A 14,068-nucleotide genomic window follows, 5' to 3' on the forward strand; every position below is an offset into this window, starting at 1 on the left:
ACCTGCTCAGGCATGAATCCTTTGGGCATGCATAGTGGGCAGCTGATTAAGTAACTAAGGCAGAGTTTCAATGACAGCCTCCACCTCTTTAACCTCAGGACAGATTTAAGTCCCTTCAGCGAGTTTTAATTAAAAACTATCAAGTCCCTTTCTTTGAGAAGGAGAAAGCCAAGGAAGAGGAAGAGGACATGCAAAAGTGAATTCCCTAGAATTTCTAGAGGGGCTCGTGGCATACCAAGGCAAAAGAACCCAGACTTTAAAGTTCAGCAGGGTAAGGAGAACATGTTAGGTTAGACCTTGGTAGCAACTGAAAACGTATGGAAAATTCTGAGAAAAGAGCCTCGGGCATTTTGTGGACCTCATTTTGGGAAAGCAGGCTTTGGTCCAAACAATTGCTGCATCAGCTGTTGGCAGGAACTTGGAAGGGTTGGTGCCATTTCCTAGTTGCACCAAAATTTTGTGTTTCTGTAGAACATTCTAGCTGTTCTCTGGGCTTGGCCTACTCAGCCACCTGTCTCTTAGTACTGAGAACTTGGCACAACAGCATCTCGGGTGCAGTAAGGTGTCTTGGTGTTGCCATTTGGGAGTGTGGGGTTGGCAGTGGCCTGGGAATCAAGATGGCCAGGATCTGACACTGACAGGTTATGTGACCTTGTACAAGACTCTTCACCTTTCAAACACAGCTGCTCAGCTTCATCAACCAAGAACATGAGGGAACTTGACTAGATCAGAAGTAGCTTACTCCCCTTAGAGGCTCTGGGGTGAAAGGTAAGAAGGAAATAGGTCATGTCTGGGTTGCATCCTATCTCAGCTTCAATGACAGCAGCTCCCGGATTTTCTGTTCATTCTATCCTCCCAGTAGAGCACAGAGGTAAAGAGCACATCTGGAGGATACGCTGTGTCCGGTTTGTGTCTCATCAGCTCTGACACCAGTTGCTGGAGCTTCCATCTCCATTCCACCTCTTCCTAGCTGTGTGACCTCACGCATGTACTTTAACACCTGTGTGCTGGTTCCCTTGACTGGAAAATGAAGACAGTAACACCTGCCTCTTGGGTTTTTGTGAAGATAAATGAAATAGTATGTGTCAAATGTTTACCTCACTTCCCAGTTTATAGTGTGAGCTAAAAAAAAATGTTAACTATAACACTTTTGTTTGAACAAAGGATTCTATGGCAAATAAAAAATTAAAAAAAGAAGCAGCAGCCTAGGGAGGGGCACCTACGTGGCTTAGTTGGTTAAGCATCCAACTCTGGGTTGAGTCATGATCTCACAGTTTGTGGGTTCGAGCTCCACATCGGGCTCTCTACTGTCAGCATGGATCCCACTTCAGATCGTCTGTCTCCCTCTCTCTCTGACCCTTCCCTGCTCATGTGCTCTCTCTCTCTCAAAAATAAACATTAAAAAAAAGGCTGGGGGGAAAAAAAGCAAAACACTAAAGTTCTGTGGTAGACAGATAGATAGATAGATAGATATAGACATACATATACAGATATACATATATATAGATATAGATGTATTGATATTGACATATATATGTGTGTTTTTGGTGGTGGTGGTGGTGGTGTGTGTGTGTGTGTTTTACCATTTCTTTCCTTATTTCCTTTATCCTGTCATTCTCTCCCTACAAAACCCTCTGCCACTCAGGCTGAACCAGAGTCAAACAGGAATTGTTCCCTTGGCCATGGGTGGTGGTGATGGTAGGGTTGGGGGAAGCAGGAGGTATGTCTACCAGTTTTAAAATGTTCCTGGAAATGCTGTCTGGAAGCCTGGTATCATGAGATTTTTGCCTCGCCTGTTTTTGTGGGTGTAACCAAATCCTCCCTCCTCACCACTCCTCCTGTAGGAATTGTGATGGCCTGTGCATGCTACACGGGCCAGGCCTAAATCTCTAATTACCACTGCAGACAATAATGCTAACGCCGATGGCAAATACCGTCACAAAGGAAAAATCTAGGACAAGGCAGAACCAATAGCTAAGGCCTTGCAGAATACATAAAATTTATGTCCACTTCATGGCACCAATTCACAAACGACCTCTCAGCTGGCAGTTACCTTCCCCGGCTTCTGCCTTCCACCTGCTTAGTGAGAAAACAGCCATCGATGACAGGAGCCCAGGATAAATCTGTCAGCAAGACTTACAGGACAAAATCTCCTGAGGAAGGCTTGAGGAATCCAGAAAATAAATCTCTGTGTCCCAAACAGTAGCAAGGTTACCCAAGTTTATAACAGCTCCTTTTAACCCCTCGGGTATGGGCCTTATTGACTATAATTATCACCAACCTCAGATGACACCTTGAAATGGCGTGTCCTTTGCTACCATGAGAACTGCCCCATGTAGACCTCTTCCCAGATAACAGACTAAGAGCAGCCGGTTTTGGACAAGGGGCCATAGTTATCTGTTTTCTGACAGGTAAGTTAGATGCTTCTAATCTTCCAGAAGGGGACTGGGCATTGGAAATGGAAGTCAGGCTTTTAACACAAGTTAGGAAAATAATTTCAAAACACTTAGAAACTTAGAAGACAAAGAGGGCAGCAGGGTCTCTGGCTATAAGATAACAACACTTCCACAGCTGTCATCCAAGCCTACAAAAGGTCCTCAGTTGGCACACTTGACCAGATACTATACAGTGATTCTAAAAGAGGTTTGGGGACATCCAGAAAAGCTCAACCCCATCTTTTAGAGTTCCCTTCAGTTTCCTCCTTCGGGGATTGAGGGCACTTTCAGCCATATCCAAGATGCAGGAACAGTGAAAGTCAGCAGCAAAACAAGAGCTGCTCAAAAAGCTATACTGGTTAGGGGGCACCTGGGTGGCTCAGTCAGTTAAACGTCTGACTTCACCTCAGGTCATGATCTCACACTCTGTGAGTTCGAGCCCCGTGTCAGGCTGTGCTGACAGCTCAGAATCTGGAGCCTGCTTTGGGTTCTGTGTCTCCCTCTCTCTCTGCCCCTCCCCTGCTCATGCTCTGTCTCTCTCTTTCTCAAAAATAAATAAAAACATTAAAAAATTTTTTTTAAAAAGCTATACTGGTCAGACAGACCAAGGAAATAGTGGCAGAGAGTTGGGGGCATTTCAGATTCCTTACTGCCTAGGAAATAAAGTCCAAACTCCTATGCCTGCCACTCAAGGCTCTACCCAACATAGCTAGCATTCTCTCTCCAACTGTTTCATCATCACCACCCAGATGCAGCTCCAAAGTGATAGTTACAGACCCATGGAGACCTCGGAGTTAGTGCAATATCCATAACCATCCTACTTTTTATATACATACGAAACTGCTAGAGTCTGTCTAAAACCCATTCAACATGGTTCATTTAGAAATATTATTGAAGTTTTGGTTGCTTTTGCTAGTGAATGAGCAGTTACTTTCCTGTGGAAGTTTGTTTTTGTTTTTACAGAACAAAGGGACCTATGGTGCTATACAGACCATTTCTTCAGTTAGTCTCTTCCCTGACACCTTTCTCTCTCCCAGTGCTGTCCAATAGAAATTTAGTGCAACCACAAATGTATTTTTAAACTTTCCAGGAGCCACATTTAAAAAAGAGTAAAAAGAAACAGGAAAATCAATTTTAAGAATATTACTTAATAGGGGCGCCTGGATGGCTCAGTTGGTTGGGTGTCCAACTTCAGCTCGGGCCATGATCTCACAGTTTGTGAGTTCAAGCCCCATATCAGGCTCTGTGCTGACAGCTCAGAGCCTGGAACCTGCTTCGGATTCTGTGTCTCCTTCTCTCTCTGCCCCTCCCCAGCTTGTGCTCTATGTCTCTCAAAAAATAAATAAATGTAATAAAAAAATTATAAAAATTAATTACTTAATATACCTGAACTATTATCATTTCAATATGCGATCAATATTTTACAAATTATTCATAAGATATTTTATATAATTTTCATACTAAAACTTAAAAATCTGGTATGTATTTATAGGTATAGTACATCTCAGTATAAACTAGCCATGTTTTATGACTAGTGGCTACTAGATTGGACATGTAGCTCTATTTAGTCATACTTGGTTCAGTCTTGGTTCTTGCTGCTCTCCCTATGTTCCTACCTTCCACACCTTCCCCTTCATACTTTTCTGCCTGTCTGCAACACTGCCATCCTCAATATCTAGTGTATGCACCATTCTATCTAGAGATCTCCAAGTCCAGATGATCTCTCACTCTTCATTTCTTCTGGCATCCAAGGTCTATGCCACACATTTATCCTAACAACCCTACCCCACCTGGTCTCGTTAGTCAACTGCTTCATAAGCATGGATCATGCATATCTCTCCAAGAAGTCTGCAGTTTATTTGTGAATGGTAAAGGTGCCTTTCATCTTTCTTCTCCTCCACGGTACTAAGAAGAGTGCTGAGCACACAGTAGGTTCCGTTAAGGACTCACTCAATTGAATCAATTTCATTTTCTTAGACACTCCGCTCTATGATACTGGAGAAGTAAGACTTTTATTTGCCAAGGAAGACAATATGGCAACAAAAGAACAAAGAGGTGTGATACTCTTGTTCCAAGGGCAAGTTTTCTTACTTTTTTAAAAAGTTTATTTATTTTGAGAGAGGCTGAACACCGTGAGCGGGGAGAAGCAAAGAGAGAGGGTGAGAGCGAGAATCCCAAGCAGGCTCCAGGCTGTCAGCATAGAGCCCAATGCGGGGCTTGATCTCATGAACCATGAGATCACGACATTAGCTAAAATCAAGAAGAGTCACATGCATAACCGACTGAGCCACCCAGGCGCCCCCAATTTTCCTCTGAATGGATGCATTCTGTCATCAAGAATATCTTGCGACTTTTCGTGGCCTTATTAATACTATCTCGGGCCTCTCTTTGGCACTCACAGACTCCAAATGTGCATAACTATATATTTTCAAAATATTTTCCAATATATGTTTCCTTCTGCCTCATACGTGTTTTTCACTTTAATTTCACTGAAAGTGAAAGGGAACACTTTGGAGAAAAGGAGAAGATGGCAAGGAAAAACTCCCTTTCCCCAGGGAGGTCTGCAGAAGAAAGAGCATCGAGATAGGCACTCCTATGTGTGTGTATCAGACACTGAATAGACAGCCATGGAGCCCTTGCAGGAGGCAAAGTGAGCCCACAGGCTGTGTGGTGGACGGCTTGATCTGGGAACCCTTTGGGGCACTTGACAGTGACTCAAAGTGACCTACAGAAATAGGAAGAGTCAAGAGGAGGCCAGGAAACAGGGAGAAGCCCCTGGACCATAATCCAACTATGAAATGCACCACAAATTCATCAGATGCAGGATGCCCAGAGAAAGTAGCCAGCAAACCAGATCTCTGTGGACATCAGTCAGCATTCACGCAAGGAGACTACCTTCTTCCTAAACCTATGAAGATCTTTCACCTTTTCTCTGACGCCATCTTGAAAGAGGACAAGAGTGGAGGGAGGAATCTGAATAATGATTTAAAGAGAAAATTTATCCTACTGGACTAAGTTTAGAACCAGCCTAAAAATATGGAACCGGGAATTTTTCTGCACATCCCAGTGTAGTTTAATTCTGTGTCCTTGGTATAGATAAAGTCATTGAATAGATAAAGTTAAGCAGAAACAAAGTATGGAGTGTGTATGATAAGGTTATAGGAGGTGAATGATTTTTAAACAATGTTCAAATTCTCTCAAGAATCTATAGTCGCAAAATTTACTTTAATCGAACAGCATTGACCTTAGGCAAAATCCATCTTAGATGTCTTGTTCAAAATAGCACTGGAGCACTTGTGCTAGTCATTAAAGACACTTTGTTAAATAAAACATGCTTGCCAGGCACCTATACCTTAGCATCCTCTTCCCCTCCAGTGTCAGAACTCTACCCATCTGCTTTCAAGAAGGTGCTAGTGTTTGTCACGTATACCTTAGTGTAAATTTAATTAATGTCACCTCTCCATGATTTGTGGATTGTTTGTTGCTACGGTTGTTTGTATTTTTATGTCATTCTTAACCATAAAAAGCGAAGTTATGATCTCACTAGAGCAGCTTTCAGGCAACAGTAAACGCCTATGGAGCTAAATACCTTTTCATACCAGGAAGTCTTCTTCCCCAAAATTCATTCAACAAGTATTAAGTACTGGCTTTGTTGTAGATCCACAATTAAATGCTGGAAAGACAAAGATGCCTCCCTGACATCTCGACTTGGAAGCCCCATCAGTACCTCAAACCAAATATATCTTAAGAAGAGTACATGATTCCCACCCACCCAAACCTATTCGTTGCATTTTTCCCACCACACTAAATAGCAGAGCCCACTAAGTAGCATGTACCCAATGGGCTTCAATTAGAAACCCTGGTATAATCCAATTCTTCTATTTTAATAACACTGTCCCTCAGAGAAACACACTAATGGATACACACTGACATACATATCCACATGTGTATTTTTAAATTAATTTAATAAGGAGGCCCTTAGACTGATGTGGTTCCAACGTCGGGCAGCCTATGTAAGCAAACCAATATCTATACCTATAAATGCTTCAAGGTGACAAAATCAAAACCTAAGGACAATCAATCACAAACAGCCAACTAGGCTTTAAGTTTAGCCAATTAATAACTTCCTCACTCCACTTCCACCTTTTCTCTATAAAAGTGTCTGCCTGAGCTCCTGCCAGTAGAACACTTCTAAACACTTCCGGTTTGGTGCGACCCAATTCAAATAGATTTCTGCTCAAATAAACTCTTAAAGTTTTAATATGTCTCAGTTTACCTTTTAACAGTACACACACATACATGTCCAAGGAATCATCCCTGTTGGTCTTGTCTCCAGATCAGATCTTGAATCTATAGAGGAGGAAAAATAATTTTCCCTGTACCTTTCTGAGTTCTTGGTTAAGACCCCTTGTGATAAAAAACAAAAAAAAAAAATTAATAAGACACAAACAAACAAGTTTGTTAAAAGGTACACCTCATGTACACATGGGAGATATCCAAGAAAAACAAATGAACTCCTGAGAGTGGTGGCCCAAGCCACCACCTTAAAGACCATCTTCAGCTAAAGACAAAATGGAAATGGGGTGGGGTGGTCAATTACACAGGAGGCTACCAAAAAAATCACAGTAAACAACGGTATAATTGTTATGCAGATTTTAGTGGGTATCTTCTCCACTGTTAAGACTTTCTTGTGATCTAGTCTTCCTTCTCTTCCTAGTACAGACAGAAAGACACCCTTATAAATAGAGATTTCCTTTACAAATGTAAATTTCCTCTATAGAAGATAACTTCTACTCCATTTTCAGAGCTTCTCTCGTGTCTGCTGTTTCTCAAAAATAATCAGCTGAAAATAATCTTTATGCCAAAGAGGCATATTTGGGGTGGCTTATGCTGCTACACTTCCCATCTGTGCCCTCCTCTCCACGCCCACTGCCACAGCCATCTCTCGACTAGTCCGCTCAGACTGACTCCGGATGGCTTCTGCTGCTTTGCAGTCTCTTCTCAGCACTCAAATCAGCATTCAGGCCACCTTACTCTCCTGGTGAAACCCTTACTGGATTCCCAGGACACCTAGAATAATTTATATCCCACCTCTGCCTCTGTCCTTCTAGGCTCTGCAGCAACTCCCCTGCTTATCTCCCTGTGGAATCTGCCCTTCCAACCTCCCCAGCCTCCCCTTTAATCCCTTCCCCCATCATCTACACAGTCTCAGGCAGTTCTCAAAAGGGACCCATTCTTTCAACTTCTGGTCCTTTGTCCTCTGCACTTGCTATTCCTTCTGCTTAGAATGTGCTCCTCCTTCCCATGAATGGGTCCTTCCCCTCCTCCAGGTCTCAGTGAAAAATTTTTTTTGGGTTGCCTGGGTGGCTCAGTTGGTTGAGGGACCGACTTCGGCTCAGGTCATGATCTCACGGTTTGTGAGTTCAAGCCCCGCATCGGGCTCTGTGCTGACAGCTCAGAGCCTGGAGCCTGCTTCAGATTCTATGTCTCCCTCTCTCTCTGCCTCTCCACCACTCATGCTCTGTCTCTCTCTGAAATAAACAAATAAACAAAATAAAAATAAACAAAAAAATAAATAAACAAAAAAATTTTTTTTTAAATTTTTTAAAGTTTATTCACTTTGAGAGAGAGAACCAGCGAGGAGCAGAGAGAGGAGAGAGAATCCCAAGCAGGCTCCACACTGTCAGCACAGAGTCCGACACAGGGCTCCAACCCACAGACTGTGAGATCACAACCCAAGCTGAAACCAAGAGTAGGACACCTAACCAAATGAGCCACTAAGGCACCCCTCTCAGTTTAAATATCATCTCCCAAACACCTTCCCTGACCAGCCTAGCTAAGGTTACTCCTCATTTTTAACTATCACAGCATTCTGTTTATTTCCTTAAACAAAAATTATAGGTTGTTACTAGTTGGGGTTTTTTTATTGGTAACATAGCATAGTGGTTAAGTGCCTAGACTCTGAAGCCAGACTCTCTGGATTCCAATTCTGGCTCTACCATATACAACCTGTGTGGCCCTGAAAGGGTTACTTAACCTCTCTGTGCATCCGTTTCCTTATCTCTAAAATGTAAAAAACAATAGGACCTGTCTCAAAGAGTTATTAGAGGATTAAATGAGTCAATGTGCATGAAGCCCTTCAAACAGTGATGGTCTATAAGAACCATGTCTATTAAAAAAAAAAAAAAAAAAAAAAAAAAAAAAAAAAACTATGGTGGCAGGAATCCAGTCTTTCTTTATTCAGCACTGTCTGTCCAGGGCATTGCCTCATGCCTCACACAGAGTATTCCTTCACTAAATACTCTAAATAAACAAATGAAAGAATGGCTGAATGACATGATTTCTGTCCTTGAAATATTTGTGGGGAAGCCCAACAGTTGCAAATTTTAACGTGCAAACGAATCACCTGAGGATCTTGTTAAAATGTAGACTCTGACTCAGTAGGTATGGGGTAAAACCAGAGAGTCTGTATTTCTGACAAATGCTAGGTATTGCGGCTGCTCCTGCTGCTGGTCCACAGTCCACACTTTGAATATCAAAGTTCTAGCTGATTGTTACCTCATCGAGAACTAAAAATCACGTCCTGAAAACTGTCAGAAACAGCCGTCCTATTGCAATACACTTTTAGCTTACAGATGGCCGCTTCATAATAAGGCCATCCGAGAGTTAGAACCTTCTGGAAGTGTGATGGGGTCTCAATGGGCACTGCCCATGATCTCACTCAGGTGTAGGTACACCTGAGTCAATAATCGTCCTACCTTTACTTCTGACCACTTGGGAAGGTCTGGAAAAGGTCTCCTTATATATTTCCCCTTTATCATCACCAGGCCATCTATATATTTCATCTGAAAAGAATCTTTTCTCTTTAGGGCTCTCTTTGGAGCCTTAAAAGGTGTAGTAAATGTGTTCCCTTTACGCTAGCATTTTCAGTAATTTATTCCAGATATTGGCCGTGTATTATTTAACTCTTAAATGCTTTCAGATTTCAAATATGCTTTGTATCAGCACATATAAACAATATGTGTTGGCACTGGCATTTTAAGAACAAGAAGTTAAAGTTTCAAAAGCAACACCCTAATTTCTTGGGTGTGATTTCCACCTCCTGCCCATCCTCAGGGCATGGTATGTGTGTGGCTGGAATTATTCAGCACTACTCACCGGTTGCCTCTCAAGGATTTCTTGAATTTAAAATGTGGCCATTGCCTCTACTGTACGGTGTGCTCCAGAAAGGAAGCCCTGTCCTTTTCCAAACTCCCAACTAAAATAACCCCAGGGGCACTTTTGAAAGTGAGCATAATCTTCATGCAATAAGACATTTCACAGCACCATATCTGAAATCTGAAACCTCACTGTATATCTTCTTTAAACAATCACAGCCTGCAATGCCTAATTATCTGCTTCCAAAAGCATTTGGTTAGGCACACAACACATCTCAGTAATGGAAATGGACTCTAGTCTCCTACAGCCAGTTCATAAAAGCAATGGAGTCGTTTTAATATTGTCAATTCTCTCTCGGCAGTACAGTCGAGTAATGTAGCAGAACTGTCTGATGGCCAAGGTAATGATCAGAAGGGATATAACAGAGAGAGACATCTACTGGCTGATATGGTAGAATTAGCTCATTTATTCAGTTGGAAGAGTTTGGCTGGAGGGCCTCATGGTACTTGTTTCACATTCCAATGTCCCCTCCACGGCAGCACGGCAGTTGGGGCTGTGTAGGATCATGGAGTGAATGTCCACATCCCCCTTACCTTCTCCCTGGAACATGACTGCATCTGTCACTCCAGCAAAACCGCTCTCTCCCACATGTACTTGCAGCCTTTATTATTGAGTACCAATTATTTTAGTATTTGAGGATGCTAACTATAGCTTTCAAAAAAATAAAGCTGTTAAAATGTCCTACCTTAAAGACTCTTCAGAACTGACAACCGAGCATCCAGCTCAACTAAGCAAGACGATGGGTCTTCCATTCTCAAGTTCTCTAATGCCACAGTGCACTTCTTGAAGTGCTGTGGCACCTCTCACTCACTGACATGCCAAAGTCCTTGTTTTCTCCCAAACGAAATCCCCTCCAAAACACTATGATTCACGATTGTTCTTACTGCTATTGATTAATGTCTGTGTTAATTATTCCCTGTCAATAACCACGCCCCCTGAAAACTTGCTTCCCCTTGCGTTTATTCTTCCACTGTAACCTACAATTGAAGTGGACCAGCAAGAATAGAAGGACCATAAAGAAGCTTGATATTTGTCCCACCACACATTATTAGGCATAAAGGGATATAGAGGTACCTCCCCTGCCTGCTCCTTAGTCTCAGGCGCATGCTTTAACCTTCACGTAGGCATAATCACAATGGCCATGCTACTCTACAGCAGGCATCACATTCCCCTCCAGGAGGGGAGTTGTTGTTGTTTTTTTCTTCAACAGATGTATTTTAAAATGGCGGCCATTGATCTTACACAGAAGAGGATGCAACATACTCAGAGAAGCCCAGGTATTGTACCCAGCACAGTATTTGCTGAGTATGCTAGTATTGGTTAATAAAGAACCCAGACATAAAGCCTGTACTTTCTGTAAGAGAGTGAGAAAATATTCAGACTCAAGAGTTAATATTAATATTGCTTGGAGGCAGGAAGCAGACATCTTTTCCAGAAAGTGTAAGGCACAGAGAAGGTTCTAGATAGTGTGTGAACTATTCCATTAAGAAGCAGCATCAGTGGGGTGCCTCGGTGGCTCAGTTGGTTGAGCGACCGACTTTGCCCATGGCTCAGGTCATGATTTCACGGTTTGTGAGTTCGAGCCCTGCATCGGGCTCTCTGCTGACAGCTCAGAGCCTGGAGTCTGCTTTGGATTCTGTGTCTCCCTCTCTCTCTGCTTTTCCCCCACTCCTGCTCTGTCTCTCTCTGTCTCAGAAATAAATAAACATGAAAAAAAATTTTTTTTAAAAAGCATCATCATCAGTTTCTTAACTTTATCTATAAGGAGGGGCCTCAAACTGTGTAGTGTTCTCATTGTAAGATGAGTGCTCTCTCATTACCAATTAATCCTTTCTTGCCTTCATAAAGACTCAGCCGAGACCCCTTGAGCATGGTGCTATAAGACATCACTGCCAGGGACATGACCAGCCATTAGACAATGGTAAGCTGCCCCACTTGTGAACATCCATTCTACTCTCCAAATCCTGAGGATGTTGCCTAGCACACATGAGGTGTGACTCACATGGCAACAGCAAATAGCCTTCCTCCCAAGGTTTACCCAGGCAACCTTGGTTGAAAGCACAGAATGTTCTTGGTAAATACAAGGGGCTTTAAAAATATTAGTAGCAATTGTGGCTGTTGTTATTGAGTCAATGGTTTGGAGCTGTAACTATGTAATTGACAACTTCCCCAAGTCCAATTATGACCACTACAAACCAGACAAAATAAAACTTTTCCCTTAGAAATCTTAATCCCTTTCTTCAAGAATAGTGACTTTCGGGGGCATCTGGGTGGCTCAGTCAGTTAAGTCCTTTCTTCAAGAATAGTGACTTTCCGGGGCATCTGGGTGGCTCAGTCAGTTAAGTGTCTGACTCTAGATTTCAGCTCGGGGCATGATCTCACTGTTCATGAGATCGAGCCCTGCACTGGGTGGTCTGTTGACCCTGCAGAGCATGCTTGGGATTCTCTCTCCCTCTCTCCCTCCCCTGCTCTCTCGCTCTCTCGCTCTTAAAATAAATAACTAAACTTAAAAAAAAAAAAAAAAAGAATAGTGACTTTCAGGGGCAACTGGGTGACTCAGTCGGGTAAGTGTCCAAGTTTTGGTTTCAGCTCAGGTCATGATCTCACAGTTCGTGGGTTGGAGCCCCATGTGGGCATCCACACTGACAGTGCGGAGTCTGCTTGGGATTCTCTCTCTCTCTCTCTCTCTCTCTCTCTCTCTCTCAAAAACAAACTTTAAAAAAAATAAATAAAAAATAATAGTGACTTTCAAATGGGTATGATTTTGCTCCCATGGATGTTTAGCAATGTCTGGAGACATTTTTGTCACAACTGAAGGTGGCAGGGGTGCTACTGGTGTCTACTGTTACCCCGGTAGAGGCCAGGAATGCTGTGAAATATCCTTCAGTGCATGGGATGGCCCCAACACAGACTTATCCTACACAAAATTTGAGAAATCCTATCCTTTGAGATTATGGGAAGGAGAGAAAAGGATCTTCTCACCTCATTCTCAACCTGGAACCTCATTATCAGCTTTGTAGGTTAAAGTGGGACAGGATGTAGAAACAGAATCCTAGCCTTCAGATTAGAAGACTGGGATCTTCAATGGCCACTTTGCAATAGTGTAGTCTCCGACAAATCAAAATGATCAATTCCTAATTTCAAATATTGCTTCTGTTGTCAAATATAGCCTAGGTTGGTATTCACAAACAGGTTTCCCATAAGTCAAGTGACATCAGAATGCATCTTCCATGTTTGAGAGCGAAAGGGTACTGTTAATAATTATGCTGGGACAACAGGCACAATCTGGATTGTCCTGAACAAACTGGGTCATGTGGCCATCCCACCAGTGAGAAGAGGGCAGCAGAAACAAGCAAAAGAAAATATAATTGTCCTATGTTTATCTGGTATTCCATCCATTTCAGAAAACACACGTGTTTATTAGCCATTCTGGTGATTACGCCCTCCCCTTTACATAGGAAGGATGAGGATTATTATTACCCTAATTGGAAGGCAAGCAAACTGAGAAACAGACTGGGAAGCCGAGTCCTCATGTGCCCTGGTCTCCTGAGCTCTGCCCAGTGTTCCTCCCTCTGTGATAGTGTCCATCCTCTCCCAGCACCACAGTGATAGGAAGCAAGGAGTCAGCACCCTGTGGTGGTTGATCTGCGGGTCCATGTCTATTTTCTTGATGGGTTTTACAAGCCTGTTCTGTGCATCAAGCATCAGCTATATAAAAGAGCCTGCGAGACCATCTTAATACTAACCAGGAGAGAAGCTGGTTAGCATTAAGCACCCAGAGAGTCCTGAGCCAGGACAGAGAGCCATCTTTTCTTCATTAATGCTCAACTTCCTATAGCATCACTAGATGGCAAATCACATCCATCTTTATGGGCAGTTTAGGGAGAATAAAGGAAGCAAGACACGCACGGGTAATACAGAACATCCCCACACCGACAACTGTCAAGTTTGGTCACTTGATTTAGATGTGGTTTTCTAACCTCACATTCTATTTGTTGCAGAGCCTGATCTCTTAGATCCTGATATAGAGCAATGGATTAGATTTTCTCTCTGTAGTAAGGTAACCTGACTTGATTATTCTCTTGACATGACCTCCCGGCACTGAAGTCTTAGTGCTAGACCATACTCTAACTCCAGTGGCCACATAAAATAACGTCACTCCTGTGTCCTAAAGTAGGGTTGCCAGATAAAATACAGAATGCCCAGTTAAATTTGAATTTCAGACAAACAACAAATGATATTTTAGTATAAGTATATCCCAAATATCAGATGAGATATACTAAAAAATTATTAGTTGTTTGTCTAGAATTCAAATTTAATGAGGTGTCCTGTGTTTTCATTTGCTAAATCTGGCAACTCTATCCTAATTCAAAGGTGCCATGACTTCTTTCACAAAACTATTGCCCTCTGGTCTG

Source organism: Leopardus geoffroyi, chromosome A3 (genome assembly GCF_018350155.1).
Source record: "Leopardus geoffroyi isolate Oge1 chromosome A3, O.geoffroyi_Oge1_pat1.0, whole genome shotgun sequence".
NCBI classification, from domain to species: domain Eukaryota; kingdom Metazoa; phylum Chordata; class Mammalia; order Carnivora; family Felidae; genus Leopardus; species Leopardus geoffroyi.